This window comes from Denticeps clupeoides, chromosome 8, assembly GCF_900700375.1.
Source record: "Denticeps clupeoides chromosome 8, fDenClu1.1, whole genome shotgun sequence".
NCBI lineage: Eukaryota > Metazoa > Chordata > Actinopteri > Clupeiformes > Denticipitidae > Denticeps > Denticeps clupeoides.
The window spans coordinates 22,791,242-22,803,621 of record NC_041714.1 but is presented as its reverse complement, the minus strand read 5'-3'; the positions used below and the strand labels follow the sequence as shown (position 1 = coordinate 22,803,621).

General features: G+C 47.6%; 1 protein-coding gene across 1 annotated transcript in view; it reads right to left on the bottom strand.

Moving 5' to 3' along the window:
• LOC114795420 (thyroid hormone receptor alpha-B) overlaps nt 1-12,380 on the bottom strand; it is a 40,690-nt gene that overhangs the window by 27,214 nt on the left and 1,096 nt on the right. The window lies entirely within an intron of this gene.

The following is a 12,380-nucleotide window of genomic DNA, read 5'->3' as shown; positions in this document are numbered from 1 at the left end:
CGAGATACACGACCCGAGCGAACAGCGCCCCACGATACAGACAGCTGTACCGGTCCTCACAGGTTAATCCCGATCCAAACACACACTACAGACGTAGCTGATAAAAAGCAGGCCACATTCTGACAAACCCTCTTCCCACCATCCCACCTAAACTGTCAACGTGAGACAGGTTGTGGACTGGGACATATTGGCAGCTCTTTATCTCACCAGCCGCATCTTTATCTGTCCGCAGCACGGCGGTTAGCGACGTCACATGACACCCGCGGGGTTGGGACCGGATTCTTTCTGTCGTTCTGTGGCGACAGTGGAGGCATCATCATCGACGCCTGGGAAGCAGCGTGTGGGGGGCGTCAAGAGAACCTCCATGATTCCGGATTCAAGTTCACTTCCCGTGCTCGGCCATCCACATTCACAGCAGAGGGGGCGCTTGGGTTCCCACACACGCATAACTCCGGTCACCCACAGCTCAGAGGTCACAGCACCCAGTCGAATGGCCTGCCACATGCCACAGCGGGCCCACACCAGGCCATTACCCAGGATCGTGCCCCCACTGCTGGTGCACACACACAATCATTTACACAGTCATCAAAAACCACAATCAATAAGATTAAGGCAATGCTCCGAATTTTTTGTCATGTGAACAATTTAAGTAGATTAAGTCTAATTGAACATGTCACTGAAAGGAGCATAACTCAATTAAGACACCAGTGCTCACCCATGGCCGGATGTATACGACTTAACTAAATTCGCCACAGCATGTGGCGAAAATCAAAGATTTATGGTCCATGAATTTGCCCCGTAAACAAATAAAAAATACAAATAACACGTCACCAGAATAAATTCACCACCATCTTATATCCAAATCGACGCGTCAATTTATTCAATTCTCAGTTAAGATAAGACAAGACAAGAGAGAAATTGCATTGTCACGGCAGAAAGTGGATATAAACACAGGAAAGATCAGCCAAAATTAAATATGTATATGTGATTAAAAGCATGAGTGCCTTGTTACTGATTGGTGTGTGCATGTAGTGTTGTGTGCTCTGTCACCTTCATGAGAAAGAACAGCAGAACACACCTGAACCCCGCAGACGCGAAAACAAGTGAGACAAACTCACTAGAGGGCTGACAGGCTGTTTTACTGTAATTCTGCTTCTGTTCCTCACACACACTGACCTGGGATCAGCCTCGGGCTCCCCAGACCACCTGACAAGTTTCACAACTTCCTGGGAAAAGAAATAAAGATGTCCCAAGTGAAGGAACACAGGAGGCAGTGGGTCCAAAGGGGCTTTCGCCATGACAACTGCACTACCGATAAACCCAAGCAGGAGACCCAACACCTGAGAGAGAGAGAGAGAGAGAGAGAGAGAGAGAGAATAAAGGGGCATAAAAGGTCTTTGTGCGGTGAGACCCTGACCTTTCCTCCAGTCCAGCGGTCCGGACACTCAGGCATTGCAGGAAATACATAAAAACGCCTCATTCTCTCCTCCGTCCAAAAACAACAGGGGGTGAAGGGTTCACTGGTTCCCATAGAAACAGCCTAGAATTACTGCAATCAAATCGACCTGTCAAAGTGATGAAGAGGCCTGACAGACAGCAAAACAGGAAGTGACTACAGCACAACACTTTACACTGCATTTTACACTGAAACACACTGAAACACACCTGACTGCACTGAGCTATGAGTGACACGACTGCAAAAAGTTTGTAGTTTCCCCTCAAACTGTTGCAGAAGATGAATGCACACACACACACACACACTCTCACACACACTTATTCTCACATTACATTTACAGCATTTATCAGACGCCCTTATCCAGAGCGACTTACAATCAGTAGTTACAGGGACAGTCCCCCCCTGGAGCAACTCAGGGTTAAGTGTCTTGCTCAGGGACACAATGGTAGTAAGTGGGATTCGAACCCGGGTCTTCTGGTTCATAGACGAGTGTCTATGCTACTACCACCCTATCATCTTCACACACACACACACACACACCTAAACACTTATTCTCACAAACACTGGCACTATTACACTGTATTACCTTCACACACACACACACACACACCTACACACACTTATTCTCACAAACACTGGCACTACTACACTGTATTACCTTCACACACACACACACACACACACACCTACACACACTTATTCTCACAAACACTGGCACTACTACACTGTATTACCTTCACACACACACACACCTACACACACTTATTCTCACAAACACTGGCACTCACAACTACACTGTATTACCTTCACACACACACACACACACACACACACACACACACACACACACACCTACACACACTTATTCTCACAAACACTGGCACTCACTACTACACTGTATCATCTTCACAAACACACACACACTCACACACACACACACACATACACACCTACACACACTTATTCTCACAAACACTGGCACTCACTACTACACTGTATCATCTTCACACACACACACACTCACACACCGTCAATCTAACCTGAGAACATCTTTCAGGAATGATCTGCATGAAGCATCAGTCATCGTCACATCCCCTCCCTCCTCCCTGCTAATTAGTCCCGTTAAGGTTCCCGCTCATCACTTACTTCCCGCTCGTCTAAAAAAGTCGTTAATGAGCGACTTGATCATGTTGAAAGCAGGCGGAGTTAAACCTGTAAATGTCAGACAGCTGCCGCTGATGTAATAAAGCTTAAACATCCATCTGAGAAATTAATTTCCCCGCCAAAATGAGTGTCAGGGTTCACCTCTCCCGCGGCGCGCTGCCAGGAGAGGAATTCCTGTGGCAGGTGGCGTCCAGGCCGAGGAGCTGAACTCCCTTCTGGTGACCAGCTGTTGGCCCGACAGCTGCAGACCACAAGCAGCATCCGGACCTCAGCAGGACCGTCAGCCTCACACACACACAGTCCCACCACTTATGTAATCATAATCAGCAAAATCAGCAGCGCTCACTCTCACTTGAAGGTCACAAAGGTCAAAGGGCAACTACTGTGACGGGTGGACGGTTAGGACCTGTCCAGCAGAGGAGACCCATCTTCCTGAACTTATTACCACCTCATTTCAGGTCATTACAACATCTTCAGGATGGACAGAATTCCAGGCCAGTAGACCAATGCACCATCGAAGTAAGGAAGCGGCCCTGCAATCGGAAGGTTGCCGGTTCGAATTCTCGACGAAGGTCCCGTCCCCACACACTGCTCACCAAGGGTGACGTTAAATACAGAGGACATGTTTCACCGTGTCACCGAGCGCTGTGCTGCAGTGTCTCACATGACAATCACGTCACTTTTACTTCGGAAGCACAGCTCCAGGGTCCAGAGGAAAATGTTAAAAGGTCAAAACGTGGAGCATTAACCTGTCCTTACGAACGAACAGAACGCGGCCATCTGAAACGGTCCGGTTTGCCACCAGCAGATACCAGCAGACCGTGGTTTCGTGGAAGTGACTGTCACTGTGGAACCCTGCCGCACAGCACACGGTGACACAATGAAACGTGTCCCACGCAGCTGATCTGAGGTCAGCGGCCATAGAGACGGACTGAAGAAGCTCCAGCATCCCTCTGGGGGCTGGACTGGGAGGAGCCAAAATACCCAGAGAGAACTCCGATTGGTTATATTTACACTCATCCAAACGTACACACTTACACAAACTTAATCCCGCTCCATTCATACCTCCATCCGTGCGTCTTTCATTAAAGGTTAATGCCAAAAAGGGCACTCAGACAAATATCTCATTATCATGCATCTTGGTGGCATCTGCGCCGCTGCCTCCGTCTCCCCTGGTAAAGGTTACAGTTTATGGGGAACAAACGCGGTGACATTCAGGAGCCGGGGCCGTCGGAGGAAAGGCCAGGGCCGCGTTGCGATAAAGAAGTCGTCTCGATGAGAAACAGCCACGATCTCCCGACCCCGGTGATGGAGACGCTCTCGACTTATGGCACCAACGAGCAGGAGGCTGCAGGAAAGTCACCTGTGACATTTTGTCATTTCCTTGTTAAAATGTCAATTCCGTTCGAATCCGTTGACTAATTTGATATAATGATACCACGTTCAACATGTACTTACAGCTTCTGGTGATGACACTACGAATCCGTTCTCTGAGTGTTCAAGGTATCGTGTCTCAGGCGCTGGCACCGACGAGGGGACAATGGGACACATATACACCAGTTCTACTCTATCCTCACATAGAGGGCACACAGTCGCACCAGGGTTCGAGGCAGATGAGCATGCAGTCATGACAACAGGCCGGCGCATAATGTCCTTCTAATAAAGGACTTTATGCTTCAGCACGTGATTTTTTTGAATTACCATGGATTGGAATCTAATTCTACTGGCATCGGTACCGGCCACTAAACTTCTGCTGACATCTGAGTATGTGATGGCATAATTAGGTTAACCGTGTTAAACCCGGTTAGGGTATAATTATATAAACCCACGCTGAGTGACCCATCCACCTGACCATCCAGTGGTACGGTACTATATTGATATTGGCATTGGTAAGGAAGCGGACTGGCAAAACGGAAGCATTCAAGGTTCAAATCCTGAACCGTCACGGTGCCACAGAGGTGTCCCCTTGATCAAGGTGCCATCCCCACTAGGGCTGAATGATCTGTTTAAAATTGACTCTGTTCCAACGGCTAATATCAGGGTTGCTGTGGGAAGACAAGCTGATCTTGTCCAGAGAGCTCCATCAATGCCACCCCTCGTCCAATCATGTCCCTGTATGACAGAATCTCATGTTCACCAATCAGATGTGTCCTATGTTAAAGCCACGCCCACTTAAACGCAAGCAAGAATGCCCACTCTCAACTTGTGGCACCATTCATATTTCAATGTATGGTTATGCTACAGTTATTAAATCACATAATATAGTGAATAATCACAAATTAAATTGCAATGGTATTTGTCAAATAAATTGCGATTCGATTTGAAACGCCCCACACATTGCTGCCCAGTGTCACAACCTCAGGCTCACGGAGGAAGGAGGCACAGAAGCGAAGTATATTACAGACGAAAAGGCTTTATTTAAACACGAGGGACAAAAAGGACAAAGCAAATCACGAAAGGAAGAAAAACTGACCCGGGGACGTGTGCTGATTGGCAGGAACTGAGGACCGGTCCACCTCAATGTGGCAGCAACATCTGGATTTCAGGTTCTATGGAGTCCTGATCCATTAAGCCTAACTGGTGTCAGCTGCCGTGACGGCTCCATGTCCCCGAGGCGTCACACCCAGACGCCTTTCATGGCTGCCCACTGCTCACTAAACACCCAACTTTTACTATAATGATGACAACAACGACAAGTCATTACATTGTCACACACCCAGGTAGTGCTGCACGATTAATCTAATCGCAATTGTAATCGCGATGTCAGTCTGTGCGATTACATGAACGCAAAAAGCTGCAATTTAAATGTGACGTGTTTGGTCACATGACTTTCGATTTGGTTCAATGGAGACCTCAGACTTGTGACTCACATAGACATGTGGATACACGTACATCAACGTCGCCGCCATATTGCGATAGGCTCTGTTGTGGCGTGAAGCATATACATGTCTATGGAGAGAAGTGCATAAAAATGCCTCACTCTTGTGCTGCTTGGGGCTGTACAAACCGCTGTACGCTCCAAACCAGATCCCGGGGGAATACATTTCATAGGTAAGGCTGGACAATTGTTTTGAATATATTTGGCCATTATAAAATCCAGTTTTATAAGTCTTGACCTTAGATAAGATAGGCTTAGCTAGCGAAGCTATGCATTCCTGTGTTCAAGTCAGCCTCCAAACAACGTTTTGGCTAAACGTAGGCATTAACTATTTAGACTGTTCTTAGCTGTTTAGCTAACTTTTCTCAAATTTTGAAGGTTTCCTAAAGAAATTCACCTCAGTTTACAAATCTTAACCTTAGCTAAGCTAGCAAAGCTATGCATCCCTGTGTTCAAGTCAGCCTCCAAACTACGTTTTGGTTAAACGTAAGAACTATAATACGGGATTTTATAATGGCCAAATATAATCAAAACAGTTGTTTAGCCTTACCAGGGTTTGTCATTCGACAGTAATGTAAAGAGTTTTTGTGATTATTTAATTTAGTAGAATATTGTATTTTGAAAGCACTGGGCATTTCAAGTTGTTATAAGTGGTTTGTATGTTCACTTTGAAATTAAACATTTCACTATTAGTAATTTGTATGCGACTTTTCATTGATATACAAGCAAGTGCCCTATATCATATCGCATATCGCAATATTGATCTCAATAATTGCAATATGTCTTTTTCCCCAAATCGTGCAGCCCTACACCCAGGCATAAGAAACGCATCAATACAGGACAGCAGCATAGCGCCATCAGTGTACGACGTGCCAGAAGGTTCCGGGCCACGGTTCTACCCAGACCCAACGCTGATGACACTGTCAACCAGAAACAAGGTCAGAAGCCAGATCTGTAGCGCTCTGCAGGGAACCAGGAAGCTCCCGTGGAGATCTTCCTGTGACAGTTGATGCCGCGTGTGGGTTGTGTGTGTGCGCGTCTGTCATCAGGAGAATGTGTGTGTGTGTGTGTGTGTGTATGTGTGTGTGTTTATTTCACTTTTGTTTTCAGTGCAAGATCTGAAGTGCATTTGTGTTTCCTGTTCTTATCGTAGAGCCTCAGTCAGTCGTCTGGAGCGAGATAGAAACCTGTTCTGCAGACGACAGGAACCACAAAAACATGCTAGAACATTTTCTTTCCATCTTTCACGTCCATGCAGGTCAGACGGAGCTTTTTAACTAAAGCACAAGGACACACACACACACCCCCCTAAACTACACACCTACACACACCAAGTACAACGCGACGTGCACTAGATGAGCTTCTTGTTTTTGAGTTTCCGGTTCTGAATAAGACACCATAAGACGATTTTATTGTCAATGGGATCATGGCGGTTTATAAAACAGACAGCGGCAACATTAAAATGTGTGTGCGATCAATAAAAGAGGATCAGCTGCACATACACACCTGCAGAAGCACAGAACATAGGAGTCACCTGATGCCCCACTGTGCAGTGTGTGTGTGTGTGTGTGTGTGTGTGTGTGCCGTCATGACCTCAGTGGCAGCAGCAGAAGTGATGATGCCGGCCAGTAAAATATGTACAGGAGTGTGTGTTTCAGACAGGCCGGGATGGCACAGAAGGTGGTGATATTGGAGACGCAGCAAACACACACACACCTACACCTCCCGTGAGTGTGTTTAAAGGCCCAGCTCTAGTGTCAGTTTCACACACACACAAAGAGACCAGAAAGGAGTCGATGCAGCAGATTGGGGAGTGTTGTGTGTGCTTGTGTGTGTGGGTGTGTGTGTGTGTACATGTGTGTGGGGGGTTAGGTGTGTTGCCTGCAGAATGGTGAGGGTTTTTAGGAACTTGGATTAAGTCTGCAATACACGTCTGTGGTCGCAGGAACAGGTAGAGAGAGAGTGTTTGTGTGTGTGTGCGTGTGTTTGTGTGCGTGTGTGTGTGTGTGTGTGTTAGTGTATGTGTGTGTGTGTGGTTTTCAGACACAGCAGGTTTAAATTTGCTGAACTAATTTGCTGCTGCTGCTCACACATTGGGTGATACAGATTACGCAGGAGGTGTTCGCCTCATCAAACCGATCAATACAACAGGAAAATCAGTGTATTAATGTGTGTGTGTGTGTGTGTGTGTGTGTGTACACTTTCTCTGCGTCATCCTGTCTGAATCTCTCTCTCTGGGTTTTGAAGGCCCCTTCCTGGCATCATCGTCGATTAACACACAATCCACCAACATCCAGAACATAAAGCACCCAGAACACAGGTCTTTACGGTAGACAGGACTGATGCAGCGTAAACTGAAAATGCAGGTCACACACACACACACACACACACACACACACAAACACACTGATTCTAACACCAGATTCGCAACAGTCTTTGTTTCAGCTTCTGAAGAAACATCAGGGTGGTGACTTACAAACTGGTTCAACCACATCAAACACACGTATACACACATATGTGCACATGCGCACACACACGCACACACACACACACACGCACACACACACACGTTCCGGGAATTCAGCAGGCCGAGAGACAGAATGAGTGCAAAGCTGCAATCTTTCGGTTTTAAATAGCATTTTGTAATAACTATAATAACATATCATGCAATATTCCATAAAATGCAACATCATGTACACTTGACTGTTTATAACAATAGTAATTCAGTCACACAACCTCTGAATCCCAGGGCGGGGCACCACCATCCCAGCGGGAGGAGGACCCGCCACAAGATTTCATAACTACAAATCACCAAATCTATATTCTAACTACAACGCAATGATCGAATCAGTTGCTCTTTATTAATGATGCGTTTCGTGTATTATGGATTAACGAGTTCTGGTTCTAGTCACTTTTCATCCCATTTCTCCGACTAGATCCCCCTGAATCCTGCACGCTGCGCCGGACGGGACTGGCAGCGAGGAACCGCGTTTCCTGTTTCCAGAAGCACCGCACCGCATCTACATTACATCCCCGCGAGCGGCTCCGTTACGTTTCTCCCATCGTCCACTCAGGACCAACGTAATAAATCATTCCAGACTGACAGTCGACGGGGGCGGCGGGTTTTGGGGTGAGAGTGCGGCGGGAGGAGAATAATCGGCCCCGCACCTTCACACCAGACAATGAGACGACGGCACGAAGCACCCACAACCCAACAAAACAAGGGACTAAGAGGGAAAAACGCAACCAGGTAACTGCATGGGGTGGTAGTAGCCTAGTAGTAGCCTAGTGAGTTACACACTCGCCTGTGAACCAGAAGTCCCGGGTTCAAACCCCACTTACTACCATTGTGTCCCTGAGCAGGACACTTAACCCTGAGTGTCTCCAGGGGGGGACTGTCCCTGTAACTACTGGGTGGTAGTAGCCTAGCGGGGAACACACTCGCCTGTGAACCAGAAGTCCCAGGTTCAAACCCCACTTACTACCATTGTGTCCCTGAGCAGGACACTTAACCCTGAGTGTCTCCAGGGGGGGACTGTACCTGTAACTACTGACTGTAAGTCGCTCTGGATAAGGGCGTCTGAGAAATGCTTTAAATGTAAATGCATATGGTTGTGGGTGTGGCCCTGAGATGAAATGATGTGCGACAGATGTCAATCATGCCTACAGGCTCCTCCCTGGTTAAACATCCCATAAATGTCACCCACTTCCAGCTTGTGTCACGTAGGAAGCATAAAGGCGCGGGGAGACAAGCAAGCCTGAAGGTGGCGCCACAGCGAGGCGTCCCTGGAACCCCACAGGCCCCGATGATCTGTTAACACCTTCATCAGGTTCCCTTATTATCCCGTGTGCTGGTCCAGACGCGGGATGTGGGGGGACCAGACGAAAGGAGCGGGAAAAGCGACAGGCGATACGCCTCAGGAACTGGGCAGCACTTCAGCAAAAACAAGACGCCGATCGGCGGGAGTGCTGGCGCTGCTCCGGTTCTCCCATCATCCGCTCCTCCCGCCGTACGTACGAAAGTTGCATGTCACCCCGCGATCCTCCCGCAAGACGCATCGACCCGCAACCCGAGCCGCTCTTATCGGCCCGTCTGTGCAGCCGGAGCTCATCGCTGCTCAACCGACCCCCCGAAAACAAATTCAGACCCAACGAGGCAGAGAAGCGCCCTCAGTTCTGATGCAGTGCAGTATGGGAGCTCACCAGCTCACCACGCCCCAATATCATGTGTGTGATCTGAGCTCTTAACAAAGCGCACATTTACAGGTCTGTGCAAACGATTGCAGATCAGAGGCAATTATTCCGTGTTCATTGGCCATTTATATATGGTCTGTTGTGATGATGCCAACCATCATTACAGTCCAATAAAACCCCTCAGAGAAGTTCATGGTTTTCTCTGCTGGGCCTCAGTAATTGAATCCTTTCTGGCAAACTGTCACCAAAGCAAACGAAGCGAGTCTGGTTTACACCCAGGACCATCATCTCTCTCGGGAGATGCCTGGCTACGCTTTCTATCTCCCTCCTTCTCCACCTACGCCACTCATTTTCCTTTAGGAAGGAAGCAGAAATGACCTCTGACCCCATTTGCACCGGCAGGTGCCAGGTCCCTCTCTCTCACTCTCTCTCTCTCTCTCTTCGTTATTCCCCAGTCAAGTCCCTCAGGTCACGCTGTCAAGCCGGAGATCAGAGACGCTCAGCATTCAGCCCAGCTGGACTCCGGAGGGAAAGTGAGCTCACACACACACCAACATGAAGGGAAATGGCCGCGTGTGTTTATCTCAGACCGAGATTCGCGCTTCTCGGTGGGGACAGAAGTGACCTGCAGGACAGTGACAGTGACGTAAGGACATGAGAGACCGGGAGCTTAATCAGAATCAGATCAGAGCGGTTCTGCTCTCCCACTTCGCCGCTGTGCTCTGAGCCAATAGGCCTTTTACGAGAGTGCATCATCCACACGACCTCTCACCCCCATCTGACCCCACGTCACTTTTCTACTCAGACCGGGGGCCCATAAACTCGTGGGCCGCATTATACACGGGTGGGCGTGTCGTGGCGTCCTGTATTAGGCGACCTGCAGCTCTCCCCGGGCACATCAGGCCTGGATCTCGGGGGAGGTCAACCCGAGAACATCACACCAGGATTGTTTTACTGGCCAGTCTGTTTCTACAAATTTTTTTTTAATTATGGAAAAATCTTTATCTGCGTTCCAGCTAAAGATAAATTTTTATCACTGACAATTAAAATAAACAAATTACCGGCGAAAATGCAGGGACAACTGGCCCCTCCCCATATAACGCCGCCCCTGCCACCAACGTACACTTTCAGCATTTACATCAGACATGAAGAATTACATTTTTTAAATCATATCATTACCGACATGCTTATTACACACATATAAACATGTAAAAATCGTTCCTCCTCACGGTCCTCCAGGACAGCGTTCATCATTCTAAAAATGTGGATAAGACACATAAAACGTCACAGCAGCGGGTTCACCCCAAAGGGACATTCTTTACAGTGCGGTTCAGAGTTATGGGTGGACAGCAGACACTGGAATTTTCTCAGCAGGACGCAGGAAAGAAATAGCGGTTCTGCTGCGGACGGGGACATTATGAAACAAGGAGACAGGACAGGACCATTTATCATACCTGGAGACACCTGGAAACACACACACTCCGGGTTGGACAGTGTCATGCAGGCCACAAGTGGAGGACAAAATGCACTTGCATTCAACTCCCATTCGGCTTTGGGACAGGACCGCCCGGTCATTACAGAGGTCCCTGACCCCACAGTGACCCCTGGGGCAGGGCTCACGCGGTCTGGGGACGTCCTCCTGTTTACGTTTTAACGCACGGATCCTATAGATGTTGTGGAAACTGTAACCAGCAACAGATCCGCCGCTAAGTGCGTCCATTTCCAAACACACTGCTAATGATTAATGTATGGAAGAGGACCTGAAAGGAAACCTCTCGCTTCAGGATTTACGACGTTCTTTTTAAAGAATTATTTATAATAAGCCACCGTACAGGCGCGTCCCGTCCAAGAACATTTAAAGTGAGCTGGAGTCCATATCGTCACATCACATCAGCTGTGGGCGTGTAAACACCAACAAACAAGCTGTTCCACGTGGAATCACCACACAACGTGAACACGGCCAAGCATGTGTGTGTGTAGGTGTATATATATATGTGTGTGTGAGTGTTTGTGTTGTGTGTGTGATTGTATAGTGTGAGTGTGTGTATATGTGTGTGTAGGTGTATAGTGTGTGAGTGTGTGTATGTGTGTGTGTGTATAATGTGTGTGAGTGTGTGTATAGTGTGTGTGTGTGTGTGTGTAGGTGTATAGTGTGTGAGTGTGTGTATATATGTGTGTAGGTGTGTAGTGTGTGTGAGTGTGTGTATAGTGTGTGAGAGTGTGTGTGTGTATGTGTGTGTGTATATATGTGTGTAAAGTGTGTGTATAGTGTGTGTGTGTGTGTGTGTAGGTGTATAGCGTGTGAGTGTGTGTATGTGTGTGTGTATAATGTGTGTGTGTGTAGGTGTATAGTGTGTGTGTATATATATGTGTGTAGGTGTATAGTGTGTGTGAGTGTGTGTATAGTGTGTGAGAGTGTGTGTGTGTATCTGTGTATAATGTGTGTGAGTGTGTGTATAGTGTGTGTTTGTGTGTGTAGGTGTATAGTGTGTGAGTGTGTGTATGTGTGTGTGTGTGTATAATGTGTGTGTGTGTGTAGGTGTATAGTGTGTGAGTGTGTGTATGTGTGTGTGAGTGTGTGTATATATGTGTGTAGGTGTATAGTGTGTGTGAGTGTGAGTATAGTGTGTGTGAGTGTGAGTATAGTGTGTGAGAGTGTGTGTGTATATGTGTGTGTAAGTGTATAGT